At 43.5% G+C, this 17,419-nt stretch overlaps 1 protein-coding gene and 1 long non-coding RNA gene across 5 annotated transcripts in view; one reads left to right on the top strand and one right to left on the bottom strand.

Moving 5' to 3' along the window:
- LOC146865322 (uncharacterized) overlaps nucleotides 1-2,425 on the top strand; it is a 120,396-nt gene extending 117,971 nt beyond the window's left edge. The window contains exons 2-5 of the long non-coding RNA XR_014970074.1: nucleotides 1,003-1,067; nucleotides 1,445-1,584; nucleotides 1,801-1,865; nucleotides 2,384-2,425. This is a non-coding gene — a long non-coding RNA (uncharacterized LOC146865322). The remainder of the gene's footprint in view (nucleotides 1-1,002; nucleotides 1,068-1,444; nucleotides 1,585-1,800; nucleotides 1,866-2,383) is intronic.
- Nucleotides 1-17,419, bottom strand: part of IL31RA (interleukin 31 receptor A) — a 1,058,288-nt gene that overhangs the window by 626,711 nt on the left and 414,158 nt on the right. The window lies entirely within an intron of this gene.

The following is a 17,419-nucleotide window of genomic DNA, read 5'->3' as shown; positions in this document are numbered from 1 at the left end:
CACACCACACCCATGACACGTGACCCTACTAATAAAAAAGACCAGCCGCACGTGCTCTACGCCATTTTAGAGTTGCTCGCAACACATGCACTGTGGCCGGCACAATCACACCGCCATGGTGATGGCTCGTCCCGGTGGTCCGGACACTTGATGTTTTGTGTGCTCTGCTGCACCGCAATGTAGGCCTGAGCCCAACAGCGAGGGACTACCGCCACGTGCATGGCCTCACTTCTCACTGAGTAAAGAAGCACCGCAAGCACTGAGTGGGTGTACAACCTGTGATGATGATAGGTGCACTAGTATGTCCTCTGCCATAGCGATATCAAGACTTAGTACCAAATGTGAGACCTATTAGCTTGCAGAACAGAGTTGCATGATGTGGAGGGTGCCGTGACCGCGAAAAGGTGAGCAGTGAGGCCTTGGTGCGCAGCATCGGACAGATACCTCTGGGTGGCAGGAGTAGATGGGATACAGCAGCCTGAATGCGAAAGACGGCAGAGCAATTTAGGCGCACGCACTCGTATATACTCTGCCAAAGTGTCGGATTGGTAATGCCGGCACTGGTGCAATGCCCGAGGAGCCGGTGCTGAGTTCCAACTGTGGGCTGCTTTTTGGAGCAGTCTGGGGGGCGGATTTGGGCAGTGTCGCTGTTGTTTGGCAACAGTCAGCGGCCCAGTGGGTGTCTGAATGGCCCTTCTGGAGGCATATGGGCTTCATTACCTCATGTTTAGCAACAGGCAGAGGTGTCACTTTTTCTCTCGCAGGGCCGCCCATTAATGTATGCAGACCTAGCAGGGCAGGGGGCCTGAGCAGAAGTGACCTCACTTGTTTTTAAGTCACCAATGTAAACAAATCCGTGCATTTTGTATCTCCCCACCCCCTCCCCCTTTTTAAATAAAATTTTGCCAAAGCAGTGTTTTGAGGAAAGGCAATATGCAAATGTGGATTTTGAATCCTAATCCAACCCTGCACTGCCATTACTAATTCTGTACTATCTTTCAGATGTGGGAGCTTGAGAGTTTCACTAGGTCGCGGCACGTGGTTGGAGACAGAGCAGTGGTGTAAAGGTAAGCCGTGACGGTTTTGTACACAGTGTGGGCATTCAGTGACCCTCCTCATCTCTTACTTTCTCTCCCTCACACTCTTTCCATCTCCTTCTTCCTCTTACACTGTTTGTCTCTTTCTCTCTCTCTCTTCCGCTCTCTCTGTTTCTCTGTTCCTCTTTCTCACACCCTTTCTCTCTCTCTTCCTCTCTCTCACTGTTTCTCTCTCTCTTCGTCTTTCTCACTCTGTCTTCTCACTTTCTTTCTTTTCCTCTCTCTCTTTCTCTCACTCTCACTGTTTCTCTCTGTCTTTTGCTCACTCTTTTTTTCTTTCCTTCTCTCTTCGTCTCTCCTTTGATGGACGCATGATGCACAATCTTATCTTGCTTTTTATCTAACAGGCTGTGAATCACATCCCCCCCCCAACACCACCAAAGCTGAACGCGCAAAAAATCTGCAATGATGCGTGGCCGTCCTGAACGCATGACAAAGTTGCTTTGGCATGTGGTGGACCCTCTTACACACACGCCGGAGGCGGAAGGTGAGCAGAGAGACTTCTTCCCGCAGCAGCGGGCAGTCACCTATGGGCAGTGGGAGTGGATAGTGTGCAGCAGTCTGGGTGCACAAGAGCGCACAGACACCTCCGAGCAGTGGGAGTGGATGGGGGCACCAGCCTCATTGCACATTAGCGAAACAGAGAATTACGCGTGTGCAGTTGTATGTACTCTGCAATTACTAATTCTATACTATCTTTCAGATCACTATACTTGAGGGCTGTACTATCTCCCGGCACGTGGTTGGAAACACACCGGTGGCACAAAGGTGAGCTGCAAAGATTTTCTCCAGAGTCAACACTCCAACTCTTACTTTCTCTCTCTCACACTTCCTCTCTTTCTCTGTCTCTTACTCTCTCTCATTCTTTCTTTCTCTCTTCCTCTCTCTCACTCTTTATCTCTCTCTATTCCTCTCTCTCACACTGTTTCTCTCTTTCTATCTTCCTTGTATCTTACTCTTTCTCTCTTTTTCTCTCACTCTTTCTCCTCTCTCTCTCACTCTTTGTCTGTCTTCCTCTCTCTCACTCTTTCTCTCTTCCTCTCTCACTTTCTCTCTCTCTTCCTCTCTCTCTCTTTCTCTGTCTTCCTCTCTCTCACACTGTTTCTCTTTCTCTCTTCCTTGTATCTTACTCTTTCTCTCGCTTACTCTATCTCTCTTTCTCTGTCTTCCCCTCTCTCTCTCACTCTTTCTCTCTTCCTCTCGCTCTTCCTCTCTCTCACTCTTTCTCTCTCTCTCTATCTCCTTTGCTGGACGCATGGTGCACTATCTTTCTTTTTGTCTTGCAGGCTGTGAATCACAAATGGACCAGCAATGACACGCCACGGCTGTACATAGTTTTATTTGTGGTTGTTTTGTTTTAATAAAATGTTTTATATGTAAATCTTCACATGACTAAGATTCCTATTTCTCCAACCTCACAAGCATCTTTTTATTAATAGTTCGTAGAGGGACACTTCCGGGTCCAAGAAGGTTGTTGGGGGTATGCTGGTGATGTGGGAAGAGGGTGCGTTACCTGCTAATGTGGGGGGACGCAGCGTAAAAGGGGTATCTCTCACAGAAAGAGCTCCGGTATGTTTACAGAAATGCCTCGGACAGATGCCAGCTGACGGACTGGATCACAAAATGGCTTTTCAATGCTCATATAATGTGACTTATGAACTGTTCGTACCCAGGCTCGCAGAGCGACAATTGCGGCCCATCCACTCAACTTACAGAGGCAGAACTACGAGCTGTCCGCTCCCAAAGGAACAGCAGCATAGTAGCTAGCAGAGGTAGAGGCACAGCAGCGTACTAGCTCGCAAAGGTAGACAGCTGCGCGCCGACGGACTGGCTTCTAAAGGCATAGCTGCGAAGTGGTGAGGGTGGACACAGGGAGCGTGAAAGGCTTATCTTCCTACTGGTGTCCTGAGTGGAAGTCGTGCTGCCTGGCGCTCACCTGTTTCTCCTTTATTGTTAATAAATCTTAAACCTTCACTGCGTCCAAATCATCATTACACAGAGCTCAGCTATATTAAATTGCCCCCGGAACCTTTCTTTTATATTTTCACTCGATGCGAGGCACAAGATGGCTGATAACAGTTCCTGGTTTGAAGTGTTAGCAGCCAATCAGAGGACACTTCCTGCTTTGAAGTGTTAGCAGCCAATCAGAGGAAAGCTCATGCTCAGGAGTTAGGCACGACCTTTAATATCTCAAAAATGAACCGCCAGTAGGAAGTGTATGTATGTATGTATATATATATATATATACACACACATATATACATACACTTCCTACTGGCGGTTGCCAGTAGGTAGTTATAGTTACAACCTAGTTTCCATAGGAAAAGCATTTTTTGATTTGCTAATAACTTTGGCGTCATTTGACAAATCTTTGCGAAATTCTCCCCAAAAAAGTCTATCCAGGTCAGCTCCTATCCTGAAAGTTTGGGGGTGATTCGTCAAGGGGGGCTGAGAAAAAAGGGGGGTCCCAAAATGCGTTTTCCCCATGTTAATTTCAATAGGATATTTGCAACGAGCTACAGCCCGAACTGTTGAACAAAATTACCCCAAATTTGGCAGAAAGGTAGAGCTTGGTTCAAAAAGCGACCTTTTTTTTAAAATGGTGTAAATCCATTCAGTAGATTTTGAGAAATTAAAAAAATAAGAGTAAAAAAATCAATTTCCCATAGGAAACTTTGTGATTGATATATATATATATATATATTATCTACTGGCGGTCGCCAGTAGATAGTTATAGTTAGAATTTTCAGATTTCCTATGGGAACTTGGTCCTATTTTGAATACCTTTGGCGCCTGTTGACGAATCCTCGCGAAATTTCCAAAACTAATGGGGCGCTCCGCTCAGCTCCTACCCTGAAAGTCTCGGGGTGATTCGTCAAGCGGGGGCTGAGAAAAAAGGGGGGTTCCAAAACACATTTTCCCCATGCATTTTCCCATAGGACCTTTAGTCGAAGGTACAGCCCGAATGGCTGAACAGAATTACTTGAAATTTGGCAAAGAGGTAGTCCTCAGGTCAAGCATGTGCCTTTTGCATATATGGTGTCAATCTTTTCAGTAGTTTCTGAGAAAATTGCAGTTAAAAGTACATAAATATCTATATGCGCGCACCGTGCGTAATTCTGATTGGTGGTTAGATGTCAGTAAACATACGAATCGGTCAAAATCAGGAAGTGTCGGACGCCATTTTGTGTGTGGCAGTGAAAAAGAAAGGTGGAGAACGTGAAAAGGGGGCAGGGTAGAGAGTTCCTGACCCCCTAGCCTTTGAAGGACCCCGAATGGTGAAAAAAACATTTTATTTATTTTTCAAAAAATCGCGGTGCGCGCACGGTGAAAAACACTTAAAAAAAAAAACATTTTAAACTGTTTATAAGTTTATAGAAGATATTAACTATGCTGTTCAACTTTATCCAAATTCAAAATAAAAGAGCTGAGCCATTCCATATTAAAGGATACAGTCAATCTATAACTATATACATAGGTAGTTTATTGTAAAATAAATATATTAAAAATATGATAATACATACATAAATTAGCATTTAAAAAACCTTACAAATTCACAAAAAAAACCATAGGTTTCACACACGTTATAGTTAGGAATTAGCATTTAAAAAACCTTGCAAATTCACTGAAAAAACCATAGGTTTCACACATGTTATAGTTAGCTGGACATTTCACTCGTAAAAAACCATTGAAATTCCCCCATTATAGTTAGTTCAGCTAACTATAACTCGCGCAACCGCAATCCACTGCTGATGACATCGCATATTACCTCACTCATGACATGGTCAGTGACATCACTCATGACATCACTGATGACATCTCAAATTACATCACTGATGACATCATCCAGTGAATATGTGTCTTTCTGAAAAAAAATATTTTTTATATATGTATATCTAAAGGTTAATGGAAGAATAAATGGGTAAATAAGTGTCTAAATGGATGTTTTTTTTGTAAAATGTATTGTATAACTGACTTATTAACAGTATCTTAGTGAATACAGTGATGTAATATGCGACGTCATCAGCAGTGGATTGCGGTCGAGCGAGTTATAGTTAGCTGAACTAACTATAACGGGGGAAAAACTAGAAAGGAATGCTCCTACACACCAATAGGTAGCGACATGTGACTCCATGCCAACACCATTCCACTCGGGAAGGGACAAATGGAGCTACATATAAACACCAACCAGTTTCTCTGAGGAACTCTTCCAGGCACTCAGATGCACAACCCACTGCCAATTTTAATGAGCAAGTGTGCAGATTCCTAGTTTGGAATGTTTTAAGATGGAAGAGACCATACCACAGAACTTGGAGGTGGGAGGTAGGTGAGGAAATTGTGGTTCAATTCAGTATCCACCAGAAAATGAATCACTGAATGTAAGTAACTGTAGTAATCAGGTCCACTCTGTTGTGATGATTTAAGTAGGTTTATTAGAAGATGGTACAAGATCACAGGTAGATAAGAACAGGACCAGATGAGGATCAGTTCAGGTCCAGAGGGAGACCAGTACAAGACCCCACCAGGAGCAGCCAGCAGGCAGCTCAGCCCAGTCAACTGTGACTTCTCTGACAGATCCCCAACATTCTGACAGCATCATCACCTTAACATTCCACTTGTGGTACAATGGCATTGTATTAACATTAGCAGGATATAACATATCCCCCTTTCTCCTACGGAAAACAAAAAAACTAGAAACTGAACAGAAAAACCTGAGAAAGTGAAAGCAAAGTGATTATACAAAAACAAGGAGAACAACGATCATGAGAAAAGCAGTGTGAGAACAACCATAGAGAAAAGCAAACAGAGAGAAATTAAGAAACAGAGAAGAATCAAACAGAAGAATCAAACATAGAAACCATCCTCCCTTCTTACACAACAGCGAAGAAGAAAAAAAAAAACAACAACGTAAGAGAAAAGGATAAAAGAAAACGCAACAGACTGCCCCAAAACATACCCACTGGCCAGAACAGGAATGAAATGGAGGCTGAAAATGGAAAACGAAAAGAACACAAGGCAACAGATAGCGACAAACGCAGTGGAAGATAACACGACAGAAAAACAAAAGAAAGTCCAGAATCCACAAGAGACACAAGAAGAAGAACTCAGAAGGAAACAGAAAAGAAAAAAGAAACAAGAAAATTGAGGAAAAAATATAAGGATAATTCCTCATCTAAACACCACTATCTTAAAGCAATGACAAAATTGTAATGCAAAAATAGCAGTGCAAAAACAGCAATAAAATATAATATCAACAGAACATACTGTGGTAATGTGAGACTGCCTGGAGTCATCTTTATCAAACATACTTAGCAATGAAAATATGAAAAGCATTGAAATAAGGTATAAACCTAAGCTAAGTATGTGAACTAAACTGCATGGGTGAGAACCCACGACTGATCTCTTGGGAAAGAGATGACTTGTGCACCAAACTGGGAACGCTTCCCATACACATATAAGTGTAAAAACAAACTTTGTGTGGAAAAGCCACACAGTGCACTGAAGTAATGTAGCACGTATGAGTAGGTACTCATGACATATTCCAATCAATGAAAGGAATGTTTGGGTAAGAACCCCTGGTAATGCAAAAGGACTGTAACCTTCGCATGTGATCCCTATAAAAGGGTAGAAATGACAGAGTTTGGGTGGGAACCCGCACTTATGCAATAGGACTGAAACCTTTGCATGGGTGACCCTGAAGACAGGTACACTTGAAAACTTACGGGTAGGAACCCGCAACTAGACAAATGCGAAAAGACTAATCTTCGCATAAACACACACCTTGTAGACAGGTACAGTAGAAACCGTACGGGTAGGAACCCGCAAATTGATTAATGCGAAAGGACTGTAACCTTTACATAAACGCACCTTGTAGACAGGTAAACAGGCTAAGAGTACTAAAATAATGCATGAACAGCGACATAGCAGTATGCATAAAATTAGAAATAAACAAACATTGTTACCTTATGAAAATATACCTAGCTTTAGAAAATCAGGTGAATACAGAGATAACCTTGCTGCCAACGTAGATGTTACTGTGTGAGAGAAATGTTACCAAAAAACATGTACAAGTAAACATTTGAATCCCAACAAACTGCACCATAACAGAAGTATAATGTTAAAGTCACTGGTGTGCCTGTCACCGAAATAACAGACAATCGTGGGACAGATCGTGACACTTCATGAAGACATGTTCACACAGTCATAGACTCCATTTGCGCTGCTGAAAACAAAACAGACCAACGAGTGTTCAAACTGAAAATTAGAAAATGCTGCTGCACATGAGATAGATGGCCACTAGATAGCATTGTAATATTAGAATTAAACTGAAGTTGGACAAACCAAAACTGCACTTGAGACACAATGAAAATTAAAAGCTTTTCCAACGTAAGGTATTAGTCTTAGCAGAAAAAAAAAATAAAAGTGTCCCCAAACTTGATGCGAGTGTTCTCTGACCTCGATGGGATGACTCCGGACTACAAAACATAAGCCGGTGTCAAATGTCCGGTGACTTGAAAAGGAGGACTGATAAAACGGAGGATGTACTCGACATCTTTCAATGTTGACACGAAGTACGAGATGGTTGTCTGTGAGCCAGCGTTTATCTCCAGTGAAATGTGCAATAAAGTTCATATATATAAAAAAAAACGTGGTTGGCAAAACTCGCGTTGGATCCATAGGCATATTGTACTGTAAACCATATTAGCCACCAACCACAAAATGGCGGCACGCACAGTGACGCCGCGCCGGATGGCTCCTGGCATAACCGTGCAGTGAATTATACTGGCAGCAGTGTTGATTCGAAGAAAGCATCACGTCACGTCACAGGAGAAAAAGACGAGGAGAAAACGCTCGTGAGGCCTCATGCAAAAGGTATGGCTCGCGCTTGTAGAGAAATGGCCGTTATTTTTGAGTATCTATGGCACAGATAGCGTGAAGCTGAAAACAGAGCCAAAAGATGCCATTTTAAAAGCTGCTGGTGACACAAAAGATCGTAGAGGCAAAATAGCAACACCTCACTTCATGCCTTCAAAATAACACAGTATATAATTACCGCTGTGAACATAGACAAAGATGGTTTGAGCTAGATAAGAAACAGATGCTGTAGAGACAACAATAGCATCCTAGTTCCTTTATGTTGACACGCTGTGGAGACACACAAACTAATTTTTGGGATGCTTGAGGTGCTGCATGCGTAAGAAAAATAGTACTATTCACGAACTGTAGGAACAGCAGGCAAGGATGACCACACCAGACGCATACGTTGGCAGGTTCACAGAGGAACAGGAACTGTCAGTAAAGCAGGACAGTAGATACAGACGTTGGCAAGATTGAGAAGTGTTAAGCTTACCCTCACTGAAGGCACAGCATTTCCACTGACTTGAGTAGGCTTACCCTCGCATGAAGGCACAGCAAAAGACGTGAAGCAATAGCTCTGGAGAGTAGACGCCCAAGACTGAATGGGCAGCTGCAGAAGTAGATCTCCCCAGGCGCTTTTCCTCACAGGAACAACTGGCAGACTGCTAGTGGGCGACCGGTGGGAGGTCACTGGTGGGGTCAGGATGCCAGTTGAGATAACTTGAATTGAGTTGCTGGAGGATGATGTATTTTTGAAGTTGCTTGAAATTGAAGTTGCTTGAAATTGAAGTTGCTTGAGGTGACAGAAGTAGGTCCTTTCAATTCAATTCGTCGCCAAAAAATTGTAGTAATCAGGTCCACTCTGTTGTGATGATTTAAGTAGGTTTATTAGAAGATGGTACAAGATCACAGGTAGATAAGAACAGGACCAGATGAGGATCAGTTCAGGTCCAGAGGGAGACCAGTACAAGACCCCACCAGGAGCAGCCAGCAGGCAGCTCAGCCCAGTCAACTGTGACTTCTCTGACAGATCCCCAACATTCTGACAGCATCATCACCTTAACATTCCACTTGTGGTAGAATGGCATTGTATTAACATTAGCAGGATATAACAGTAACCATAAAGCAGTACCTCCAAAAGTGGAAGGTCTGTGGAATGGCTCAAACTAAAAAGTCTTGCTGGACAGATCAAAATGCCCACCTCGACAGATTTGATGGTTGATACAGTAGTGCTTCATAAACATGTGCATTGACACCCACATAGCTGCCTGGCAAATATCCAGGACAGGCACTTAGCAATCCAATGTGATGGTAGCAGCTTTGGCTCTAGTAGAGTGGACCCTAAGACATTCTAGAGGCTGCTTCTTAGCCAGTGATGGGCAGATCTTAATGCAGAAAACTATCCAATGAGAGATGTTCTTTTTCTGCACCACTTTGCCTTTTTTCACACCAGGGAATCCCACAAAGGTCTGTTCACCCACCCTATATCACAAAGATCTGTTCACCCACTCGAAGTTCTTTGGTTTGATCAATGAAAAATCTAAGTGTCGATTTGGGTCCAAATTATTGTGTCTCTCTTCCTCTTTTGAGGGCTGAGTTAAAACAAAGAAGGTTGGAAGCATGATAGCTGCTCCCAACATGAAAAGGTGTCACCATCTTTGGTAGGAATGCAGTTCTAGTCCTTAACACACTTTAGTGCAGAACAAAAGTGCTGTAGGGAGGCTGGACCAAAATGGCCAGCTGTTCACTCACCTGTGGTGAAGATGTTATTGTAGCCAGGAAAACTGTCTTTATGGTGAATAGGTGAAATAGACAACTGTGCCTGGGACAAAATTGATACACATTAGAAATGTAGAAGCAGATATAAGTCCCACAGAGGCATCACAAAGGGCGTAGGTGGAAATATGTTATAAACCTTTCAGTAAATTCATTACAAATGGTGATTTGAATAAGGACAGTTGGTTCGGTAGATGTAGAAGGGTCAAAAGGGCAGACAGCTAACCTTTAATTGTGCTCGGAGCAAGTCTTTGCAGGCTAAAAACAAAGTAAGCAACAACACATTCAACATTTTACCTGCAATGGATCCAACTGACGGGCACTGCGCCAAGTCTCAAACTTGTCCCAGCTTCCGGCATACACAGTCTTCGTTGAAGGATGTCTGGGTGCCAAGATGACATCAACTTCCTCAGAAGGAAGGTAAAAGGAAATCATCTGTTGCCACACATTCTCCACGCATGGAGGTGCAGGTTGCGTAGGTTTGGATGCAGGAGATCCTCCCAAGGTGGCAGACTAATCAGAGGATGGATGCTCAAGCCCAGGATATCAGGTCATCATACTTTCCTGGCCCAATCTGGAGGAATGACTTGGGCCTGGTCATTCCCAATCATCTTCATAATTTGGGTCAGGAGAGGTGGCGGCAAGAAGACATACAGGAGTTCTGTGCTCCACTCTAGATGGAATGCTCCAAGAAAAAGTGTCTTCGTAACTCCGGTGTTCAATGGTTCTGACATTGTGTATTCTGAACAGTGACAAAGAGATCTAGCCTGGTCTCTCCCCATTTTTGGAAGATACTATGCCATGTAACTGCCATTTGCGATCCACTAGGTGCTGCTGGCTGAGTTCATTCTCCCTGACATTAGAAGACCCCGCCAGGTTAGGGTACTACCAGAGCGATCCCTTGAAGATTCAGTCAGCTCCCAAGGCGGAGAACATCTTTATAGCGGATCCAGGATCTGGTCAATCTGCAGACCTGCAGGTCCTTTGCAGTCTTCATCATCTGGATGGAAACTGACAGGTTCCCTTGGTGCTGGGTCCACTGAGACTTCAGCTCAAGTCTTGCATATGCCACCTGGCATGGTCAGAAAACAGACTGCAAGAAGATAATACGCCCAAAAGGCTCAGAGCCATCCTCACTGAGTTCCAGGATAGAACTTGAAACATCGGGATCATAGGCCAAATGTTCTGGACTCGTTGGTATAGAAAAAAGTCTTAAAAGTGCACCATCTCCTTGGCTGCGCATCATTAATTAATTGTTTTTTTACACAGAGTGTACTACACACTGACAAAACTTCACAGATATAACCTGAGGGCAGATGACCGCTATGACAGATGCAGACAGGAGGGAGCGGGTTTCTACACTTAGTATGGCAATGTGAAGTGATACATAAGTATTGGCTGGAAGTGACAGCGGCACTAACCAGAATGGTGGGCACCCCATCTTTTCACACCGCTCATGGCAATCCTAGGCTACACAGTAGAACTCCCATTCACACATAGGTAATTTATTTAACTGGGACTGCTCCCTGGCAAAACGCAGGGTAGCATGTCGATGGAGCAGAGGGAGAGCCCCCAAATTCAAAGATTGAATTCATGATCTAACACAGATATTTGGGTCCCCCTACTGACGTATCTAAGAGAAGAGACAGGCAAACGCCTTACGCGACTGACAACGAGAGACTGAGGCAATAAAGAACTCCCTGAGTAGAATGAGGCGTAGTGTAAAGATGTTGACAGCTCAATTCCTAGGGTGAGTGACGTAGCAATGGGCGTATTGCCTTTCCGCCTGCCTTACATTCTCATGCTGCCGCGTAGTGTATTCTCAAATCCCACAGCACACACCAGGGGTCCAGAATGGGGCCACAAGTGGGAGCTAAGATTATGCATTAAATCACTAACTCACAGAGGGTCATTAGAAACGGTATGATTCGTATTAATGGCTCAACTATTATGATTGATGGCCCAATGTACTATGTAGCAAAATATGTATGCACCTTTGTACTTGATGGTTAAAACTTAATGAAAAAACAAAACAAAAGTGCACCATCTCCATACTGGCTCTGATAAAGGGGAGTTTCTGCGAATGAGTCAGCTGTGACTTCAGCAGGCTGATTGAGAACCCCAAAGATGTAAGGTGTGCTATTGTCTATAGGTAGTCCCTGACTAGCTGTAGCGAGCCCGCCTTCAACAGCCAGTCATCAAGGTAGGGGAAGGCTGATAACCCCGACCTACAAAGATGAGCAGCAGCCACTGCCATCACCTTTGTGAACACCCTATGGGCACTGGTAAGGCCAAAAGCAAGCACAGCAAACTGAAAGTGCTTGAGGTCCACCATGAACATCAGGTCACTTCTGTGAGCCTGCAGGACAGGGGTGTGAAAATAAGCATCCTGCACGTCCAACGCTACCATCCAGTCTCCAGGATCCACAACAGAGAAAAGCTGGGCCAGAGTAAGCATTTTAATTTGTACTTGCACAGAAAGGCATTGAGAGGGCAAATATCTAGTATAGGGCCTCCATCCTTCTTTGGTACAAGGAGGTAGCCAGAATATCACTCAATCTGTGATTCGTAGGCCGGTAAATTCTCAATGGCTGCTTTGGTCAAAAGACCCCGCACTTCCTGCCATAATGCACACTGTTGGACAATCTGCAGCACTCATTTGTTGAATGTGATTTATTTTCACCCCTTCCAGAAGTGGCTAATCCTGTGTCCTACTGGGTAGCTGTGTGCTGCTAAGGGGGCACAGTCACAACCTCTAAAGAACTGGGAAGAATGTTGTGTTGGTGGAGGAGTGATTTTGTGGAAACACCAAGGTCCTGGCATATCCTTGAAAAGGACACAATGACTTAGGTATGGTCTGACTGGAGCTGAAAGACCCACAGAGTGTGCCATGGCCCAGCTTGTCTTAAAACGATCCATGCTGAATCCACCTTCTCACAAAACGAGTGGGGGTCATCGAAAGATATGTCGAACAAAGATGCCCGACATCTTTTTAGAAGCCAGTGAATCTCATCAAATTGTGACATTGAAACATCATGCGGGTTCCCATAGCCTTAACTAGACAGTTTGTGGTGTCCAGGCCTGAACGAATGACTAATTTAGCATCATCCTGACCATCTTGAATAGTGTGGGCTAGAAAATCCAGTAAGTCTTCATAGACCACGGGCAAGATCTCACACACCATATCCCATAGTGCATGAGTGTAGCACCCTAATAAAAAGCTCCCATTGACTGACCTCAAGACATGGCTGGCTGAGACCATGCTGAGACTATGCGCTTTCAGAATGTACCACTCGTTTTGACTCTGTGAGGGAGCATGGTAGGAAAGGCGTTAGGGTTGACTATATTGGACCACCAGACTGCCGGTGGATAACTGGACCACCAGACTTTCAGGTGTTGGATACTGTGTGAGGATATCGTGTCTCCTGGAGCAGGTCTAGGGTGCCGTGCAACCTGTTGGTTGGCTAGGGGGGCCACAGCATGGTTTAAACAAAGTGCCCAGCAACATGTCAGTGAGGACTGTATGGAAGGGCAATACCAGTTTGGCCAGTGCCTGACCAGGTTGGATGACCTCTGTCAGCATGTTTTACCTTCATAGTGGGGAGATAAAGTTAAAGGACCTCAGAAGCTCTCTTTGTTACTATGGCAAATGAAGGGCTTTCCTCAGCGGGTGACCTGGTAAGGAAACCAGCCTAGTATTGGGTGAGGTGTCCCGCCCATTAGCATCTTATAGCTCTATATACCAGTTATCATCATCATCACCATCAAATGATGGGGCAAATCCTGACCCCTTCCCTCCATTGTTATCTCCATAAGGATGGCTCTGGTCAGAGTCTGAGTCAAAAAGCTGGTGTAATGTCTGTGTGAGACTGCGTGGCAGGAGAATTGTCTCTGGGTCAGATGTGCTGCAGCAGGGGCTGCGGCACATCAAGGTCTGGACCAGGCTATGATTGATGTTGAGATGTCGTCGGCTCAGAGCCGGATACCACAATGACTTGTGGGTTCTCATCCGGCACAGGTGGTGCTATCAACATGCAAAGAGTCTGCACATATTTTGGAGCTGGTCCCAGTGTCAGCACAGAACCCAAAACAGACTCAAGGGGTCCAGCCGGTGCAGAGAGTGGACCTCAGGTAACCCAGGTGGAGTTCCTTTAGATTCTTAGGGTCCAAAGGAGGTGTGCAAGAGCAAGAGAGATCCGGAAGTGTGCCAAACGAAAATGTAACGTTGCCAATGGACCCAGGAACTCAAGGTGCATCGGGAACAAAGATGGAATAAGCATCTCAGTGGAATGAACCTGGAGGCACAGTGAGGCCCTCGAGCCTTTTCTGGAAATTGAGAATAATGTGAAGGGGGAGAATCCCATTTGGACTTCTTGTGTTTCTTCTTTGATTTATCCAAAGACTTCAACCATGAGGAAGATTTACCTCAGAAAACAACTTTAGGAGAGGGTCCATGCCTTCAACGTCAACCTGGAGCAGGACTGGTGCGGTGTACTCTGGTGTTTCAACACGTATAGCTTTGCCTAACATTCGCGGATAGTCTTTGGGTTCATCTGGGTGCGGGCCTAGCAGGCCTTGGAGTTGTGTGAAGAGCCTAAACACCAGAGGCAAACCTTCTTGGGATCTGTTACAGACATCTGTAAAAAAGTTCCTACAAGGTTTGAATCCTGTTGTTTAGGGGTGACATCCCTGGCACAAGGGAAATTAATTGAAGAAAATTATTTTCACTGAATAAAGAAAGAAGAAATGGAGCTCTGGATCTGTGCCTGTAGATGTACAAAGAAAGGAACTGGCATCAGCATTCATGGGTGGGGCTTATATATAACTCCCTTTGTCACTTCTGGAGCATGATGACATTGACAGACATGGGTTGGAATGAGAGGGAGTATGCCTGGAATGACACTCTACATGATCTTTGTAGCCTTGTAGAGTTATAGGTCCACGATATTGATGATATATTGATAATCTGGAGTGGATCTGAAAAATAATTAAAATATTACCATGGCTTTCTCCACACCAATATCAAAATGTTGAGCTGACTTTGGAGTATCACCGGACTTCAATGACATTTTGTATATAAGTGAAAGATCATAATTCATGACTGGATCATATAGAAAGAAAACCACTGACAATAGCATTCTCCATTACAATGCTGGACATCCACATAATCAAAAGAGGAATATCCTGCATGAAGAATTAATAAAACATAGGAGGATCTGCAGTGATGAGGATGATACATGAGGGTAGAATCAGAGACAATCAGTAGATTAAGAGATCGAGAATACTCTTGTAAAATACTTGCAAAGTCAGTCAAAAGAATACAAGGTGTGAAAAGAAAGACATTACTTTTGGGTAAGAATAAGACCACCACAGTCACAAAGAGACAAAGTCAAATTTATAGCAATATTTTGTGCAGGACATGGAAAAAATATATAACATCCTAAGGAAACATTGAAATATTCCATAGGAGGATAAGAGTCCAAGTAAGATCATTACAGAAAAACCATTAGTGACAAATAGAAAAGAGGCTATGTTGAAGAAAATACTTGGTTCACTAAACCAACCCATCAGGCTCGCTGACAGAGAAACCACAGTGTTGTTTTCAATGTAATAACTGCGTTTGTTGCAAATGTATTGCTGGCAAAGCAATGGACCTTTTCAAACCTGACAAAAGGGAAAAAATAGATAGTCAGAACATTCAGAAATTATAATTTCACTTATTTGCATCTACATGGTTATATGTGTGTGGGAAACCCCTTAAGGGAGAAACTAAAAGAACATATTAATACCATTGAGAATATGGGTAGAAACGCTCTATGCAATCAACATTTCCATGAGAACAATGAATATGAAAATATGTCTACGATCTCTGCCACTAATATTGACCATATACTAGCACATCATAGAGGGGTGACAGAACCCATAGGTTTCAAATGAAAGAAACATGAAGGATTGAATCCTTGCAGACAGTAGACTATAGTTGGAACGTAGAAAAAGAATTCCGCCATGTTATAGTGGTTGGGTTCTTCTGTAGATGTAAAAGATGCTGATGGGTCTATGTGAGCCGAAATGGAGAGTAATCTGTGGGGTGTAAAAAAGGTTTTCAAAAGGAATGATTAAGACAAAGAATTTGGAGCGAGTTTCACATTCTTACTTATTAGTTGACTGTAGTTAGAAGGGAAAATGAAGTGTTCCCATAAGATTAGCACATTATTCTCTGTGTGGAAGGCAAACAGTTGAATAAAAGAATTGCTAGTACTAGCGACAACAAATGTGTGCCTTTGGAGTAATAGTAATAAAAATATAGGAAATCTTATCATCTGAGTAGAACTGGTGGCACAGAGAGTTAGTGCCAGTCAAACTTGAGGTTTTTCGTCTATCGGAGGGGAGTTTGAGACGCGGTATGACTAGAGCTCTCTCAAAAAATAATACCTTGAACTAGAAAAGTGAATACGATAAAAGTCTTATTTTGATGGACACTTTTTCTTGGGGTGCAGCTTTATTCTGGAGGTGGAAGATATGTGGTAAATATTTCATTACCGGTATTATTTTTATGCGGTAAAGTCTAGTAAGAATAACTCAGTAAATATAAGAGGCAGAATCCGTGGTATTAGAGGTTCTAAAAGGCTTTATTCCTCTACAAAGGAATTACAGTTCGAACTGCAGGCTTCAAATTCCATCACCACGAAGGTTCAGGAAGGGAAGGCAATACATTATTGACAAGTAATGATATTTATATGAAAAGTATTACATTAAGACAGATGCAAGAGGCGTAACAACTGATAGTACAGATAATGATACACATACGTAATGAAAAAAGGCGTAAACATAGGCGTAACTAAATACGTCATTAAACATGATATCACAAGTGGGTGGATCCATAAGAGAATCCTGCAATGTCAGCAGAAAATATTTGGCAGAGATGCGCGCGCAGCCGCATGACGTGTGATTGACGTGCAACGAGAGGGTGAAGGGGACTTGACATTTTAGCTCTACATGTGGAGACAGAAGTCTGAGGGGTCATGTCAACCTAATCCCAAATCATATCTAATATCTTATGTTTAAAGAACTGTATTATCCAAAAGGAAAGGTCTCTCGGACAGAATCTATTCTATACTGACTGTTAGTGCGTGTACAAGCGTCTAAGTGTCTACATGAGATGCGAGGGGGCAGGAATCTTCCATGGTAACAGGGGCTATGAATTACTTGCATGAGGACAGTGAGGCCTGGCCCTTTGCACTGTAGCTGGAAGAATGTTTACCTAAACTACTAGACAGGAATGCATCGGATGAGGAGCGGAGCAGATAATCTTGAAGGTGAAATACAGTTTTTGGCAGGCAACAGGCTGGATCAGGCACCGTTAGCCGCGCAGGGAGTAGGACAAAGTTCATGGATACAGATGCGGGCTCGGACTGGAGCTTTCAGAGGCAGAAGGCAGGAAAAGGCTTGATGACAGAATTCAGGGCCTACTCGCCTGAATCTGTAAAATGTGGAAAGTGAACCACATAAAGTCGGTGGCCTTTCATTCTTAGGAATGGAATATCTGACCCATTCATGGCGGATCTGAAAGAGGACATGTTGACGGTGGACGCACATGTATTTGCGTCTTCATAACTGGAACTGGAGGGAACATACATGTACTTATAGCATGCACATGGAGCCGTTGGGGTCTACGATAGGGGACATAA

Source organism: Triturus cristatus, chromosome 2_1 (assembly GCF_964204655.1).
Source record: "Triturus cristatus chromosome 2_1, aTriCri1.1, whole genome shotgun sequence".
NCBI classification, from domain to species: Eukaryota; Metazoa; Chordata; class Amphibia; order Caudata; family Salamandridae; genus Triturus; species Triturus cristatus.
This window is presented reverse-complemented; position numbering and strand designations above follow the sequence as displayed.